We start from the raw sequence: 7,713 nt of genomic DNA, 5'->3' as shown, positions 1-7,713 counted from the left end.
GATGTCTTTCAACCGCCTCCGAAGCAGTGCCTTGGGGGCCCCTGAAGTACTTTCCCCAACCTCCTCTCAAATCTTTCCAGCCTCTCGCAGGCAGCTGAGAGGCTCAGGACTAAACATGGCCGGCCGGGCCTGGTCTCTAGAGGACTCCACATCAGTTACAACAGTGAGAGGAGAACTCATTAATGCAACATACACCGGAGCAGGAACACAGTCCTGTCAGAAAGCCTGGGACTCCTGGTGCTGCTGAAGTCGGCACCGGGCGAGGGGTGCCTGGGGAGCCAGGAGGGGATGAAAACTGTGGGCAGAGCCTAGGAACAAGACATGAGGCACACCTTCAGATGGTGAAGCTGCTTCGGAACAAAATCTCCACATAGCTGTAGGATTTTCTTCTTGGGCAGGGGCTGTGTCAATTAGGCAGGTGGATTCTTGTATTTTAATCTAACTTTCAACCAGTCCACAGGCTTCTCTTTGGAGCCCACACAGGGAGAGGTTGCTTGAGGTGTCTGGTGTCTCTTATAGAGACCTGAATCCTACTGGATTAGAGCTCCACCCTAATGGCTTCATTAAATCTTAATCACTTCCTTTACAGGCCCCATTGCCAAATACAGCCACACCTGGGGGTTTGGGCTTCAGCTGATCATTCTGGGAAGGGCACACGCATTCAGTCCAGACTAGGTGGATGTCCCCCACCACTGTCATACTTGAGTCAAAACTGGGTCTACATACAGCTCTCAACCAGAGAGACGTCTATTCCCCACAGACCTCCAGCACCTGGGCATCTGCTGGACGCTGAATACAGGTTCAGGGCATCAGAGCACCATGGTTAAGAACTCTGGTTCTGAACGAACAACAAACAGACAGCACCTCTTGTTTGCTGTCTTGGGAATGCGACTTCAAGTCAGGGTTCCACGGTGACATGCACACGGCAGCACGCTGGGTACTAGGTTTTCGGGGGCAGACCTGGGGTGGCCTCTGGTAATGAACAGCCTCTTGCAGAAATGAAGCAGGACCCTCCAGGGCCCTCCCCAGGACAAAAGACTTTCCATGTCCCCTGTTTCTTGTTTGTAGGGAAAAGGCTTCAGCCAGACCTTCCCTGAGTTCCAAAGGGGAGATTCAAACAGTTAGGGATAAGGGAACTGAGTGAATGTAGAAAAAAGAAAAAGCGGTCAAGACACAACAGTGCTACAATGAAGACGGGTCCCAGTTCCTCCTCAAGGGAGACACACAACAATCTGAACTAGATCTCTGAGTGCTTCTACAGAACTAAGGTTCCCACTCAGGCTAAAGATGGTAACTTCAGGCTGAGCACAAACATACAGACACTAGACTGGTTGGGATCAGTCTGATGACTGAGATTCCTGAAACACCATCCTATTATCTCACCACCAACCAATGAAAAGAACGTCACACATCCTGCAGCCTCTCACTCCCACCCCTCTGCCAAATGCTGCCTTTAAGAACACTTCCCTGAAGTGTTTGGTCTATTGAGCACAAGCCATCCGTCTCCTTGCTTGGCCCTGTAAGAAGCCTTTCTCTGCTCCAAACCCCAGTGTTTCGGTTTGTTCAGCCTCACTATGCATTGGGCCCAGGAACTTGGGTTCAACAACACTGCGACGGTGTGCAGTACAGTAAGTCCTCTGCATGCAAATGAGTTCTGTTCTAAGAGTGGGTTCTGAAGTCCAATTTGTCCAACAAAGTTAGCCTAGGTACCCAAATAACACTATCGGCTCCATACCCCTGCTTTTATGCTTGCTTCCAGACATCCTGGGCTTGAAATAAAAATACTGTACCACCGTACTCTACACTGTATTGGAAATACACTAAAGCACAACCACGTGTAGAGGAAGCATGCATGTGCCAATACATACCAGACACACGAATTAACGTACAGGACTGAACATGCAAACATATGTTAGCATCTTTGAAAGTTGGTTCATATGTAGGGGACTTACTGTAATTATCTATACATCATTACATGAAAACAGAGCATGTGATGAAGTTCAGGATGTGCTACCCAAAATATGGCACCTTGGGATAGTAACATCTTAAGCTGAAGGAATTAACAAAAACAAAACAGAACAACAACAACAACAAAAAACCCAGCAGAAGCAGGAAGATCACTCTGACCTCTCCTAGATCACTCTTCTTCCCTGAAACAGGTTATAAAACGCCTATGGGAATAGTATCCCACACCAGGGGGAGGAAAGACATTCATATCACCAAAAACAGGGAACTTGGGACCAAGAAATCTGTACAAACAAACCTTGTTAAACTAACCCATATCTTCTTAGTTACTTCTTCACCATTTACTACCCCAAGCCCAAATCCCTTTGATTCGTCAATTCTTCACACATTTATTATTGTTTTGTTTCAAAGAAAAATTTAAAATTTCTACAGTGAATACATATAACTTTGTATTGATATAAATTATTTTAAAGTGTTTTAAAGCATTGCATTTATCCACTGAAGGAAATTCAAAAAGATTTTCTTCAGCTAGTTCCCACATGTGTTGTTGTTGTTTACTTGCTAAGTTGTGTCCATCTCTTTTGGGATCCCATGGACTGCAGCCTGCCTGGCTGCTCTGTCCATGGGATTTCCCAGGCAAGAATACTAGAGTGGGTTGCCATTTCCTGCTCCAGGGTGTCTTCCTGCCCCAGGGATCTAACCCGCTTCTCCTGCTTGACAGATTCTTTACCACTGCGCCACCTGGGAAGCCCTCTAGATCCCACATAGGAGGTCTGAAATAAGAGATTTGTCAGACCTGTGGGTGAATCTAAAAGAAACACTGGCTGTACAAAACAACAATCATAATGTCAAATGTGTGTGCAGAGAAACAAGCCAAAACCAAAATACTGGGCGAAGATGGCATTAACATTGGAAGAGGGTTATCAGAACTACTAGGCTTCCCTGATAGCTCAGTTGGTAAAGAATCCACCTTCAATGCAGGAGGCCCTGGTTTGATTCCTGGGTCAGGAAGATCCACTGGAGAAAAGATAGGCTACCCACTCCAGTATTCTGGCCTGGAGAATTCCATGGATTGTATAGTCCATAGGGTCACAAAGAATTGGACACAACTGAGCGACCTTCACTTGCATCAGAACTACTGCAGCATATTATTCAGTGTCAGTATTCACAAAGTACAGAGGAACTGCAAGAAGGAAGAGAAACACCAAGAATTTTCTGTAAGTGCTCCTTTCGAGCCAGTGAGAGAGAGAAAAAGTTGCTGACCACATTTGAGGGAAGAGATCTCCATAAAATATAAAGTCAGGATCTGCATTTCAAGATAAAGATAGACATAGTATACCGTTGAGAACAGATTCGTCTCTTGGTAACTTAAGATCAGAAAAGCAAAGAATGGCAATTACTTAAAAATAAGCAAGCATTTGGAAATTAGATCATTTCATTTTAACAAATATCTACAGTCTCTGTAGCTCACAAGCTCATCATTCTCCAAACAAAAGGAACTTGATGTAACACAGGCAACAGCTACGTGAAATTGTTTCAAAGTATCTTTATAATTTGAATGTGTTCTCCTTTTTATAGGGGACTCACATGTCTAATTCTATATTTTCCATTTCCAGATTAGATATGTATCTATGCATCTTGGCTCCATCCTTCATTACTTACTGGTAGGAGAAGGCGATGGCACCCCACTCCAGTACTCTTGCCTGGAAAATCCCATGGACGGAGGGGCCTGGTAGGCTGCAGTCCATGGGGTCTTGAGGAGTCGGACACGACTGAAGTGACTTAGCAAGCAAGCAAGCAAGCTAAATTGTGCTGAATTAAGCTACCCCATGCCCGAGGTCAGGGGCAGCAGCCAAGAGGAGCTACCCCATGTCTAAGGAGTGGTGGCTGAGCGGGCGCAGGAGGGCCAAGAGGAGCTACTCCACGTTCAAGGTCAGGGGTGGCGGCCATGAGGACATACCCCTCATCCAAGGTAAGGAGCAGCAGCTGTGCTTTGCTAGAGTAGCCGTGAAGAGATACCCGACGTCCAAGGTAAGAGAAACCCAAGTAAGATGGTAGGTGTTGCAAGAGGGCATCAGAGGGCAGACACACTGAAACCATACTCACAGAAAACTAGTCAATCTAATCACACTAGGACCACAGCCTTGTCTAACTCAATGAAACTAAGCCACTCCAATTGGGGCCACCCAAGACAGGAGGGTCATGGTGGAGAGGTCTGACAAAATGTGGTCCACTGGGCACCACAAGGGAAGGTAATGGCAAACCACTTCAGTATTCTTGCCTTGAGAATCCCATGAACAGTATGAAAAGGCAAAATGATAGGATACTGAAAGAGGAACTCCCCAGGTCAGTAGGTGCCCAATATGCTACTGGAGATCAGTGGAGAAATAACTCCAGAAAGAATGAAGGGATGGAGCCAAAGCAAAAACAATACCCAGTTGGGGATGTGACTGGTGATAGAAGCAAGGTCTGATGCTGAAAAGAGCAATATTGCATAGGAACCTGGAATGTCAGGTCCATGAACCAAGGCAAATGGGAAGTGGTCAAACAGGAGATGGCAAGAGTGAATGTCGACATTCTAGGAATCAGTGAACTAAAATGGACTGGAATGGGTGAATTTATCTCAGATGACCATTGTATCTACTACTGCGGGCAGGAATCCCTTAGAAGAAATGGAGTAGCCATCATGGTCAACAAAAGAGTCCAAAATGCAGTACTTGGATGCAATCTCAAAAATGACAGAATGATCTCTGTTCGTTTCCAAGGCAAACCATTCAATATCACAGTAATCCAAGCCTATGCCCCAACCAGTAACACTGAAGAAGCTGAAGTTGAATGGTTCTATGAAGACTTACAAGACTTTTAGAACTAACACCAAACAAAGATGTCCTTTTCATTATAGGGGACTGGAATACAAAAGTAGGAAGTCAAGAAACACCTGGAATAACAGGCAAATTTGGTCTTGGAATACAGAATGAAGCAGGGCAAAGGCTAATAGAGTTTTGCCAAGAGAACACACTGGTCATAGCAAACACCCTCTTCCAACAACACAAGAGAAGACTCTACACATGGACATCACCAGGTGGTCAACACCAAAATCAGATTGATTATGTTCTTTGCAGCCAAAGATGGAGAAGCTCTATACAGTCAGCAAAAACAAGACCGGGAGCTGACAGTGACTCAGACCATGAACTCCTTATTGCCAAATTCAGACTGAAATTGAAGAAAGTAGGGAAAACCACTAGACCATTCAGGTATGACCTAAATCAAATCCCTTATGATTATACAGTGGAAGTGAGAAATAGATTTAAGGGCCTAGATCTGATAGATAGAGTGCCTGATGAACTATGGACTGAGGTTTGTGACATTGTACAGGAGACAGGGATCAAGACAATCTCCATGGAAAAGAAGTGCAAGAAAGCAAAATGGCTGTCTGAGGAGGCCTTACAAATAGCTGTGAAAAGAAGAGAAGCAAAAAGCAAAGGAGAAAAGGAAAGATATAACCATCTGAATGCAGAGTTCCAAAGAATAGCAAGGAGATAAGAAAGCCTTCCTCAGCAATCAATGCAAAGAAATAGAGGAAAACAACAGAATGGGAAAGACTAGAGATCTCTTCAAGAAAATTAGAGATACCAAGGAAACATTTCATGCAAAGAAGGGCTCAATAAAGGACAGAAATGATATGGACCTAACAGAAGCAGAAGATATTAAGAAGAGATGGCAAGAATACACAGAACTGTACAAAAAAGATCTTCACGACCCAGATAATCACGATGGTGTGATCACTCATCTAGAGCCAGACATCCTGGAATGTGAAGTCAAGGGGGCCTTAGAAAGCATCACTATGAACAAAGCTAGTGGGGGTGATGGAATTCCAATTGAGCTATTTCAAATCCTGAAAGATGATGCTGTGAAAGTGCTGCACTCAATATGCCAGCAAATTTGGAAAACTCAGCAGTGGCCACAGGACTGGAAAAGGTCAGTTTGCATTCCAATCCCAAAGAAAGGCAATGCCAGAGAATGCTCAAACTACCGCACAATTGCACTCATCTCACATGCTAGCAAAGTAATGCTCAAAATTCTCTAAGCCAGGTTTCAGCAATATGTGAACCATGAACTTCCAGATGTTCAAGCTGGTTTTAGAAAGGGCAGAGGAACCAGAGATCAAATTGCCAATATCTGCTGGATCATGGAAAAAGGAAGAGAGTTCCAGAAAAACATCTATTTCTGCTTTATTGACTATGCCAAAGCCTTTGACTGTGTGGATCACAATAAACTGGAAAATTCTGAAAGAGATGGGAATACCAGACCACCTGACCTGCCTCTTGAGAAACCTGTATGCAGGTCAGGAAGCAACAGTTAGAACTGGACATGGAACAACAGACTGGTTCCAAATAGGAAAAGGAGTACATCAAGGCTGTATACTGTCACCCTGCTTATTTAACTTATATGCAGAGTACATCATGAGAAATGCTGGACTGGAAGAAACACAAGCTGGAATCAAGATTGCCGGGAGAAATGTCAATAACCTCAGATATGCAGATGACACCACCTTTATGGCAGAAAGTAAAGAGGAACTAAAAAGCCTCTTGATGAAAGTGAAAGAGGAGAGTGAAAAAGTTGGCTTAAACCTCAACGTTCAGAAAACGAAGATCATGGCATCTGGTCCCATCACTTCATGGCAAATAGATGGGGAAACAGTGGAAACAGTGTCATACTTTATCTTTTTGGGCTCCAAAATCACTGCAGATTGTGATTGCAGTCATGAAATTAAAAGACGCTTACTGCTTGGAAGGAAAGTTATGGCTAGCCTAGATAGCATATTCAAAAGCAGAGACATTACTTTGCCAACTAAGGTCCATCTAGTCAAGGCTATGGTTTTTCCAGTGGTCATGTATGGATGTGAGAGTTGGACTGTGAAGAAGGCTGAGCGCCGAAGAATTGATGCTTTTGAACTGTGGAGTTGAAGACTCTTGCGAGTCCCTTAGACTACAAGGAGATCCAACCAGTCCATTCTGAAGGAGATCAGCCCTGGGATTTCTTTGGAGGGAATGATGCTAAAGCTGAAACTCCAATACTTTGGCCAGCTGATGTGAAGAGCTGACTCAATGGAAAAGACTCTGATGCTGGGAGGGATTGGGGGCAGGAGGAGAAGGGAACGACAGAGGATGAGATGGCTGGATTGCATCACCGACTCGATGGACATTAGTTGGGGTGAACTCCGGGAGCTGGTGATGGACAGGGAGGCCTGGCGTGCTGTGATTCATGGGGTTGCAAAGAGTCGGACATGACTGAGCGACTGAATTGAACCGAACTGAAGCTAATGAAAATTTTCAATGTTTTTAAATTTACCCCTATGCTCACTCTTTCAGACACAAGAGGAAAAAGAATATGTTCTTAGATAAGGCAAACTTGTGGATTCCATGGATTTAAAGACATCCTTAGGGACTTCCCTGGTGGCACAGTGGATAGAAATCTGCCTGCCAATGTAGGGGACATGGGTTTGATCCCTAGTCTGGGAACATTCCACAAGCCACAGAGCAATTAACCTTGTGTGCCACACTCCTGAGTGTGTGCTCTAGGGCCCGTGAGCTACAACTACCAAGTCTGTGTGCTGCCAGTACTGAAGCTCATGCAGTTAGAGCCCGTGCTCTCAACTAGAGAAGCCTGCATACCACAGTGAAGAGTAGCCCCCACTTGCCATAACTAGAGAAAGTCCATGAACAGCAACAAAGTCCCAGTGCAATC

This window comes from Bos javanicus, chromosome 8 (assembly GCF_032452875.1).
Source record: "Bos javanicus breed banteng chromosome 8, ARS-OSU_banteng_1.0, whole genome shotgun sequence".
NCBI lineage: Eukaryota > Metazoa > Chordata > Mammalia > Artiodactyla > Bovidae > Bos > Bos javanicus.
The sequence above is the reverse complement of the archived record's forward strand: the minus strand, read 5'-3'. Positions refer to the sequence as shown.